The sequence below is a fragment of the Notechis scutatus genome, chromosome 4 (genome assembly GCF_049901735.1).
Source record: "Notechis scutatus isolate UNSWTSFEM ecotype Mainland chromosome 4, rNotScu1.2, whole genome shotgun sequence".
Classification (NCBI taxonomy): Eukaryota; Metazoa; Chordata; class Lepidosauria; order Squamata; family Elapidae; genus Notechis; species Notechis scutatus.
Genome location: NC_142012.1, coordinates 156483779 through 156494464, shown reverse-complemented (window position 1 = coordinate 156494464; position 10686 = coordinate 156483779). Strand labels below are relative to the sequence as shown.

At 37.8% G+C, this 10686-nt stretch overlaps 1 protein-coding gene across 2 annotated transcripts in view; it reads left to right on the top strand.

The window, feature by feature from the left end:
• Positions 1 to 395: 395 nt before the first annotated feature.
• Positions 396 to 10686, top strand: part of TBL1XR1 (TBL1X/Y related 1) — a 248739-nt gene continuing 238448 nt past the window's right edge. The window contains exon 1 of one of the 2 annotated variants that reach the window (XM_026666593.2): positions 396 to 1084. The gene's annotated coding sequence lies outside the window, so the exon portion shown is untranslated. The remainder of the gene's footprint in view (positions 1085 to 10686) is intronic. The other variant, XM_087965369.1, reaches the window with a different exon arrangement.

The following is a 10686-nucleotide window of genomic DNA, read 5'->3' as shown; positions in this document are numbered from 1 at the left end:
CGCCCACCCGCCTCCCCAAACAAACCATCCATTAATCCACCAACCATCATCATTATAAAAACAACAACAAAACCACCACCCAAACCTAAAACGATATACGATTCCAAGGAAATTCCGACAAGCCAGCGAAAGAAGCTCCCTCTCCCTCCCACCCCCCATTTGCAGCGCTTGCAATTTTAGCGCCCGCCTAAATTAATTTTTTTTTTGCACGGCTCCGCTTTTATTATTTTTAAATGTTGTTGTTTGCTTGTTTGCGAATCCAGATGTGTTTTTCTGCGCCCTGCCTCCACCCTCCTCCTCCTTTGGAATCCAATCTGGTTTGTTTTCGCAGGAAGTAGGCGAAAGAAGGCGAGCGAGGAAGAAGGCCGGGCCCTGCCTGCCAGCCAGCCCGCCTTCCCCTCTTGTGTCTGCGTGTGTGTGTGTTTGTGTGTAAGAGCGCCTCTCTTTTCTCCCTGCTCATTTCTGTACGGCTGGCCACCTTTCTCTCCCCAGTTGCTGAGCGCCGTTGGCTGTTCAGAGCGGTTTTGGCTCCTTCCCTTAGTAACAGCTTTTACATTCTGCCTCAATTCCTCTTCAATCGAAATCACACACGCACACACACACATATATACACACACTCAGGCGCGCACACAAAAAGCATTACTTTTTCCCCCCTCCCCCCTCCTTTGATTGCCGCCTCCTCCTCCTTCCTTGGGACTTAATCTATAATTTCCCCCCACCGCTTCTCGCTTCCCATCCCCCCCTCCAGCAGCACCAGCTCTCGCTCTCTCAACATACACATACAGACACACTCACACACACCCCTCACCCAGACTCGGGTCATAATTGAATACATTGCATTTCCACCTCTCCCCCCCTTTCCCGGTGGCTACTTGAAGTCTTTTTTTTTCCTCTCTTTTTCTTCCCTTCCCCCTTTGGGCTGCACCCGCAATTGCAAACCCATATATTATACCTCTTAAGAGAAGGAGGAAGCTGCATGAAATATTGCTCTATGTGTGTCAGCGTGGGGGGCTTTTTCCTCCTCTTTTGCCTCCATTGCAAAAGGAGGGGGGGCGGAGAGCCATACTAAGCCATCAATTGCAAGGTAAGAAATTTATAAAAAAAGAGTTTCTCTACCCCCCCTTCCTCCCCTTTCCCTATGTGCATGTTTGTCTTGTAACCTCAGCGTTGTTAAATATGTAAGTTGCAAGCTAGGAAATATTTCAGGCGCCCTAAAGTATATTTTAAGGGGTTATTTCGCGGCGGGGGGGGCGAGAGTGGGAGTTCAGGGAGGGCGTTGCTGGAAAGGGAATTGAGGGAAGGGGGGGTAGGGCTGTGGGGGAGGGGCGCCTGTGTTTGTAGCTAGTTGGAGGAAGCAACGCGTGGGGGAGGGGCAGAAGTGTAACAAGCATTGCCCCCCCCCCCCCCTTTGGGAAGGCTGTGTCTTTTAACTTTAATCTTTTTCGACCTCTTTTTTTCCCCCCGCTCATCTTTCCGGAGGTGTTTTCAGCCCCCCACCCCCTCTCTTCTGGTCTTTTAATTAATTAAAAAAAATTACACTGGTGGTGGGGAGGGGAAAGTGTTGATTCATCGCGTTTTTGGAAAGTGTGGCGGGGCGGGGGGGAGAGAAGAAGAGAAGCCTTTGCACTAATAAATGCAAAGCCAGCAGCCATTATGAAGCAAGCTGGCTTGATTGCCTATTTTTAGACGATTTGGGGCAGAGGACAGTTTTTTATTTTGCATCGGCGGATATATATGTATACACACACACACACACACACACACACATACATGTATGTACAATATTCTTGCTGGAAAGAAACGCACACACACACACACAAGAAGAGGTGTCTTATAAAAAAAGATCCAAGTTGGAAAGTGTGTTTTGCTTGTGCTTGCGTGCAGGGTTGTTTTTTATTCCCAAACAGAAAGGTCAGTAGAATTTATTTTCCCCCCAATGATTGGGAATTAAAGTGTGGGTTGAAAGAAAAGTTTCGTTTGATGTGGTTTGCGCCTTAAATGTCTTGTTTGCAAGCGGTGTGGGGGAGGGGAAGGAATGTGGCAGAGTGAACTCACACTGGTGGGGGAGGGGGAGAGTTTAGCAGTGGCTTTTGCTGTGTCTTTGCAAAATAATAAAGGGGGGGGAAGGGCTTTTGATGGCTTCTTTCTACACTTTCCCCCCACCCCGTTTTAAAATCTAGGCTGTTATGTCTTATGGAATAATGATTATTTGCTTTTGTGGACGTTGTGTTGGAAATTGGAGCAAAAAGACCAAAACCCTTTTAAACTGTTCCAGGGACAGAATCGTAAACTATAACGTAATAGACAAGTTCTGGAATGAACTTTGGTCTCTGGGAAAACAATGGTGCAAAATTCAAGAGTTACATGTCTGTAAGGCCTAGTTTTGAAATCAGGGTGGCTTTACCCCGTTCTCTTCCACGTGTAAAAAGTCTCAAGATCATATCAGTGAACGGTGCAATTTCTTTTTTCTTCTTTTAATGGTATGTTTTGGAAGCAGAGGATATATTTGCAGTACAGGACTGGATTTGGTTAATCATCTATCTGCCCATGGTAAATGTAATTCACTTTATTATCCTTCTGGATTCTTAGTTGGAAAAAGAGGTGGATTATTCAATGGTTGAAGGGAAACCAGGGGAAAACGGAGCCAAACTAGAAAAACAACGTGGCTGTGGATTTTCTGGAGTGTGCAAGTTTTAAAAACAAACACTGAACTTTGCTTGGTATAAAGTGTTTGGAGAAAATGTCTATTAAAGGGTGTCCCTGAATTGCCTGGAATTTCTTACTCCTACATGTGCTTCACTTCCTTCCTCCTTTTTAATTTTTTTTTTTGGCTGGTGTAAAGGGAGTTACATTTCATTTATAATAAGGCATTGTAGAAATCTCATTTTTTAATCAGTCTGCGATTTGGGGGAGTGAGTGGGAAAAAGGTATGCTATTTAACCTCAATGGTGTAGTTTGGGGTTTCTTTTTCAGTCAGACTTAAATAGAAGTTCAGTTTTGATTCATGAACAGGAATAATACAGAAACTTGTGGTATGTAATCTGTCTTGGCCTTGTACCTCAGTTGTATCTTACTTATTTACCACCTGAACATGATATTTTCTCTCCTTAAAAGCACATTTCATTCCAAAATTAGGGGAAAGAGTTGTGGACTTGGACTAGGCCTCAAACCTGGAGTTTTGTTGATAACACAGAGTAAGGTTGATACAATTAGATGTGTTTGCAGGATCTGAGTACCCATCCTTCACTAGAACATGGCTTCGTGCATTAACCCAGTTTCCTCAGATGGCATGGCACACTGAACCAATCAGAAATTGTAAGAGTAGGCCAAAATGTATATAGGTCATACATGATTTCATGGACTCTCTAAATTTGCTCCTAAATTTTCATCTACATATTCCATATTTCCCCCCTTTGTGATGGGATTCAACAAGACTTCTTTCCCCTCATATGAATGATTAAGAAGGAAAGATTTGATGAACCAACATAGATAAATAACATGTTGGTGTTTAGACAGTTATAATATTCTTACTTATAGATGTTGCAATTATAAAAAATTTACAGGTAGTCCTTGATTTACAATGATTTGTTTGGTGACTGAAGTTACAATGGCACTGAAAAATGATTTTTATGACTGGTTTCATGCTTAGGATTGTTGCAGTATCCCCATGGTCATGTGATCAAAAATCAGGCAACTGTCATGAATTTATGATGATTGCACTGACTGGGTTATGTGATGCCATTTTGTAACCTTCCCAGTTGGCTTCAGACAAGCAAAGTCAATGAGCAAAGCCAGATTCATATTACTCCAGATTCACAACTGGAGTAATTTGTTAAACTGTGGCAAAAAGGTTGTAAAATGGGACTTGCTTAACAACAGAAATTTTACTTAACAAATTTTGGGCTCAATTATGATCATAAGTCGACTATTTGTACATGGTCATAGAGACTTGGTATCCATTAATAACTAAACCATGTTTGGTTAAATCAATATTTTGGCTTGAAACTGAATTGGCTGTTAACTATAACACACATGCCTCATAAATCATGAGCAACTGAATGGAACAATAGACATAGGATTAAGTGTCACGGGCAAACCTAAGTGTTGATATTTCTATTGATTTTCTTTGTAATTCAATAATATTTAGCAATGGAAACAAGCTCACTTAGAAACCTTGATTTTTCATTCAGGAAAAACGAAATTTTGTGGTGCTTCATGGATATGACTTAGCAGCCAGTGGCAAACCATAAGTGCTATACAGAATTGCTTTGTGGTGAGATGGGTGGCAAACAAATTTAATAAAAATAAAAATTTCACATTTAAACAGATTTTTGAGGGGGAAGCCATGACATTATTATTGGAGACTTAATAGCGGTACATTTATGCAGGAGGCAGAGGAATTCTTCCTACAATTTATAATGAACTTACACATTTCACAACTACAAAATATGTTGTTGACCACTATCTTTATTGTGTATGAACTCATTGATATGGAAGTTCTTTACTCATAGGACAATTCTAGAGAACTGGGGAGTGGCTTAAGGTATATGAACAGAGATGATAGATTATGGGCCTTCATTTTACCAAACATTTTCACACCTATGCTTCAGTAGGTACAGTTGTGATTTTTGTAAACTTCTTGTGTGTGAGAGAGGAAAGAATTTGAATGTTTTAAGAAATAATTGACCCACTTAATGGGCGATGTCTGCCAATAACTATAAGCCGTGAGAGCTAAATACAACTTTTTTCATAATACCCATGTCTTCTGAGTTACAAATCTCTTAATTTATGGCTAATGTTCCATTGGCTGGGTGAGTGGCAACTAAAGGAATTAATAGCCCAACATTTAACCAAGAAAATAGTTGCAGGTTGGTTAAATAATATTTCTTATAGAGATATAGGACGTGTTTGAGAGTAGAAAATGTACAAGAATGGTATTCATACTCATAATGACGTGATTGCCCTTGTATGTTTTTACAGCATCCTTGATAAAGGGGGGATACACACAGGCAAATTCTTTGTACACCAACCTTGGCTTGTTTTGATAACTCAGTTTATATTGTGCAGCTTTAGCTTATTTGGTTAACATGTGATTGGATATACCATAGTGTGAACTCAGAAAATGAGTTGATTCAGTTAATTGGGTTAAGGACTGTGTGAAAACAGCTTCTATTTTCTAACAGCACAGTAAAAAAATACCTTACAGTGTTCATAGGCTTCCTTTTAAAAAGCTGGTTATAACAAGTTAAATATATAAAATAGAAAAAAATAACAGGAGCCTTCCTTGTGCAAGACATACTTAGAATAGAACTGGAGTTAATAACTATTTATTGTATTTAAACCCTACTTATCCACCAAAGAAAACTAATGCTTAACTATACTTTGGATTTGCACACTATGCTAGCACATGGCTTGCTAGTTGGTTTTCTACTTTACACAAAGCTGTAAATCATAGTTTCCAAATGACAGTCATTGAGTTCCCATAGCGTAGGCTGTATTTGCATGGCATGCTCAAGACCTTGGTTAACAAGTGTGCACATGCCATTTTACTTGTTTCTTTATGCAGTTGCTTAACAAATAGATAGGCCACCATTTTGGATCTTTTTGAAGTTGTGAATATGCATTAACTATATTGTAGATTGCAAAATCTGGCGGTTTGGAGCTTGGAGTGATTCCTAAACCTCTGGTAAAACTGATAATGTGTTAAAATGATCATAGGCTATTCATTTGTTCAGTGAATTTTTGAAGTGTAAATTGTCATTTTTAACATGACAAGAGTGGGTATAAAATACCACCTTAATCTTAGGTCTTAGCACGTTGTGTTGCATATATTAAGCTGTGGCTTAATTTGATGACCCTAGTTTGACTTAGTATATGAATATACTAGTCAAACAAAACTTTCAGTTATTTTTTTCCCCTAGATTTATCTCCCATCCCGTAAAGGTTTCAAGGGCCATTCAATGTGTCCACCTAAATTTGTTTGCTTCCTATTAATTCAGCACAAGTTGGAGAGATGTTAAGGCTGGATCTATAAAAGTCAAATTCATAGAGATGTTTTACTAATCAGGAAATGCCAGGACTTCTATCCCATATAATAATTGAGAGCACCTGGGATACATTTGCTACTTCCTTCTAAAGAGTAGGTGGAGGTAAGGAAACTATTAATAGGTTTGTTTTGATGGCTGTTTGATTCAGAGGAATGTCTTCATTCCCAGCTGAATTTGCCTGTAATGAAAAAGGTGAGTACCTGTCAGTTAGAGGGAAGTTAGCTTGAACACCAGTTGACTCTGCTTACATGGGTGCTTCAACCCCTTGGTTGTTTGATAGTTGTTTCAGAAGCTAGTAGTTTCTTTCAGGTTTCAGTAACAAGGAATGGTTGTTTGCTTCTTTGAAATGCTAAAGTGATACAAGTCCAAATGCAAAATGCTTTAGAATTTAACTTGTGGGACTGTAGGAATTCCTTTAATTTTTACCCAGTTAGGAAAATTCATAAAAAAATAATGCTAGGTTCATGTTAAGCTGAAATGTGGGTGGTTCAGTTTGGCTCCATATGTCGTGTGAACTTAGGATGGCCTGCAAGCTTTTATACCAGGGAAAAAGAGAATTTTAAATGCATTTCCCAGGATACTTTGCAAATACATATTTTAGCTGTTATGTCTGAACTCAGCCAATTGTTTATTCAAGATAAGCAAATCATATCTAGGCAGGCTGCTGTGCAAACTCAGGCATTCTGACTCATTTGGACTAATGCTAAGCCACTGTTTAAACATTGTTTGGCTGAGTCACAAATGGCACGCTGGGGCAACATGGAAAGCATAAATGGTGGTCAGGTTCAGTCAACAATTTAAGTCAAACGGGAATGGTATTCTAGGTTGGGGATTTTTAATGTATTAATATATTATTACTGAATGTCCTCATTGAATGACTGCCTTGTTTAGTGACTGCAGTATGAAGGTGATAAAATAACGGTTATGACCATTCCTTGCTTTTACAATCTTTTCAGGTCTGTAAACATGGTGGCCTAAGGATGAAAACACTCGCCTCCCATTCGGAAGGTTAAGAGTTCGATCCTAGGCAGCGATAGTTGTTACTCTATCAGGGCGCAAAGAGAAAACGTCTGCTGTGATCTCCATGTCGGCATCAGGAAGGGCATCTGGCCAGTAAATGCTCAGCTCCACTCAGTCACCCCAATTCCACCCAAAAGGAAAGGGAATAAAGGGTTGTAAAATGAAAAAAAAATCTAGGCTTATTGATTGTTGAGAATCCTAGCAGAATATGGTGGATTGAAAGTTAAAATCAGTCTCTACATGTTTTGACATATTTTTTAATGAACTCTCATATTTTACTTGCAAGGAAAATCCAAATAACCTTTTTTTTTTTAAAGAAGATACATTTGTGCAGAATCCTTACCTTGATATTTTACATCGAAATACTGGCATTAAGCCTGTGTTGGCACTGTATTTTGCTGTTCATTTGTTATCAGACAGTAGTTGCAGATGTATAAATAAAAGTCAGTTAGCTATTTTGCTGTTATGTTATGAAATAAGGGCAGGACTTTTTCACCAAAGGCAGTACAATTATGGAAAAACATTATACATTTTTCTCCATTCAGGAAGCTAAATAATGATTTAATAGTTACAATTTTATTTCAGTCTTCTATACATGCAGGATTTTTTAAAAAATTGTCTTTGCCAAGCACTTGGCTACTTAGAAAAAGGTGATTCATAAATAAAACAAGGATCAGAATAAACATAATGGTGTGGATGATGCAAAATATATTTTGGCATCTGCATTGAGTAACCTTGTAAGTGGTGTTTTTAAATTTCAGCCTTCCTTACGAATTTTAATAAGCAATTCTAATTCATTCCACTGTTTCCATGAATTACATGCAAAGTGGCACAACAATAGAATATTTTTTATGAAAACTAATTCTGTTATAACATTTCCTGGGGAGAAGAGGCATGAAAGAAAACTCAATAACTTTGCAGATAATTTGTATCTTTATCAGGTACCAATTGTAGATTTTAAGCACAAATGTGCAGTTTCTAAGTAGCATCTTTTTCAAAGTGGCAGATTGGGCTTCACTACAGAAAGTTCTCATTTAGCGACTGTTTAAAGTTACAATGGCACAGAAAAAAGTGACTTATGACCATTTTTCACACGACTGTTGCAACATCCCCATGGTCACATGATCAAAATTCCGATGCTTGGTAACTGATTCATATTTATGGTGGTTGCAGTGTTCCAGGATCACTTGATCACTTTTTTTGACCTTCTGACAAGCCAAAGTCAATAGGAAAACCAGATTCGCTTAACAACCATGTTACTAATTTAACAACTGCAGCGATTCTCAACTGTGGCAAGAAATGTGGTAAAACGGGGCAAAATACATTTGACCATTTCACTTAGCAACAGAAATTTGGGCTCAATTGTAGACAAGTTGAGGACTCCCTATATTTTACTGCATGTGATTTTTTGGGGGGAAAATATAGTACAATCCTTTTTTCCCCCCTTGCTTACTATAATGATTTGTGTTGCTCTGCGGACAGGATCAGTGTTATATTTTATACAAGCAAACTATTTAGAACTGGCCCAGTGCTTAGAATTTGTGTAATAAATAATTAAACTCTGTCATGGTTTTCCCATTGCATTAAACCATGGTTTAATAAATAGACCACTATTTATTAATAAAAAACTTAAGCTATATTTTAGTTTCCACACCATTGTATCTGGATTAGCAAAAATACTAAACCAACGGACTGTCATGTTTTTAGTACAATAATTGGTCAGAATTAAATTGTGATTACAATTTAGGACTTTTTCTACAATATTATTTCTGAAATGTGGGACTTCTTTTGATAGAAAAAGTCTGTTTAGCAGGATTTACAGCCGACCATGCTGTTTTTGCAATCCATTTCAGCAATGAATAATTTTATTTTCCTTACAGTGTTTATACCTTATCTAGCTCACCTAATCTCAAAACTTCTAAAACATAAAGCACAGAAGCTTGATATGAGATTTTTATTTGGCCCATTTCATTTTTCCCTTTATTTGGTAAGATTCTGCGTTTTAATTTCTTAGCTTTTTTTGGAATAAATTTGTGTCTTACTAAACCAAGACAGAGGTGACTAATGATATGAATGAGTTTGTCTAGGGCAGAGAAGGTGGTAATGGAAGGTCCAAAAATGGATTGGTTGGTGTTTGTGAAATTAAGTAATGGTTGCCTGTATGAGCGTTGTGTAACTGTTGTTTTATGTATCTTGGTTGAACAGTTCATTGCCTTCTTTTTATTAGCATACTAGATGTTTACAGAAAGCATTAGGTAACTGGAACTAGGGCATTTAATTCTGCAAAAGGGTTTTTTTCATCAGGAAGAGCAGTTTCTTGTTAAGGATATTCCCCTTTAGTTAAAAAACAAAAAACAAAATCCCCCAAACCTTTTTGAGTACACAAAAGAACCCTTATCTTGAATGCTTGAATTGCTCCCTTGATTGATAATTATTATTTAGCTACTTTGAATGCTTTTGGAAACTAGTGAGCAGCAATTTGGGAAACACATTGACCAGATATTTGAAAAATGAGCTTGGCAGTACAGTTTGTCCCTAAACTGAATCCATATGTATTACTAAATTTTTCATGATTAGGTAAGGATTGATATAACTCTTCTATTTGTTCTTCAAAATCATTGTAAACTGAATGGAGGAATGGGAGATTAAGCCATTTTTTTCTGTTCACTAAAAATCTGAAAATGTAATACTTGTGTGCTGAAATATAATTCGAAGAATGTAAATTCTTCCTTGTTTATAATTTTATGTCATCTGGTATATGATAATGGACATTAGTAATAAAAAGCCAAAAGAAACTTCATACTCGCCACCTTGAACACTAGAAGAAGAGGAGATAGATACACACACACACATTTTACCTCAGCAATATTTAGAATTAGAATTCTTTATTGGTCAAGTATGATTAGACATTCAAGGAATTTGTCGCTGGTGCATAAGCTTTCTGTACATACAGCAATAGTGATATATCATCATAGTTTTTGTAAAATTCTTAATCCTAAAACATTATTTAGGGTCCCGTAAATAGGATAATTTTTTTTGTACACCAAGGTTTTAATCAATGTTCAAGAGAAGAATTTTTATAGAAAAAGGGTTGAATCACAGATGAGTAGAGATAGTCCTTGACTTAACAGTTCATTTAGTGACCATTCAAAATTACAATGGTGCTGAAAAAAGTGACTTATGACATTTATGACCATTGCAGTGTCCCCATGGTCACATGATCCAAACTTGGATGCTTGGCAACTGACTCATATTTATGACGGTTGTAGTGTCCTGGCATCATGTGATCAGCTTTTATGACCTTCTGATAAGTAGAATCAATAGGGAAGCCAGATTCACTTAACTGTGTTACTAATTTCACAATTTCAGTGATTCACTTAACAAGGACAAGAAAAATTGTAAAATGGGGCTAAATTCACTTAACATGTTTCACTTAGCAACATAAATTTTGGGCTCAATTGTGGTTGTAAGTTGTGGACTACCTGTAGCCTGTATAGGTAGTCCTCAACATAAATCCATTCAACTATGGTTCAGAATTATGGTGACCTCATAAAGACCAATGAGCCATTCTCAAAATTACAGCCATTACACTACCTCTGCTACCTCTGCTGTCACATGA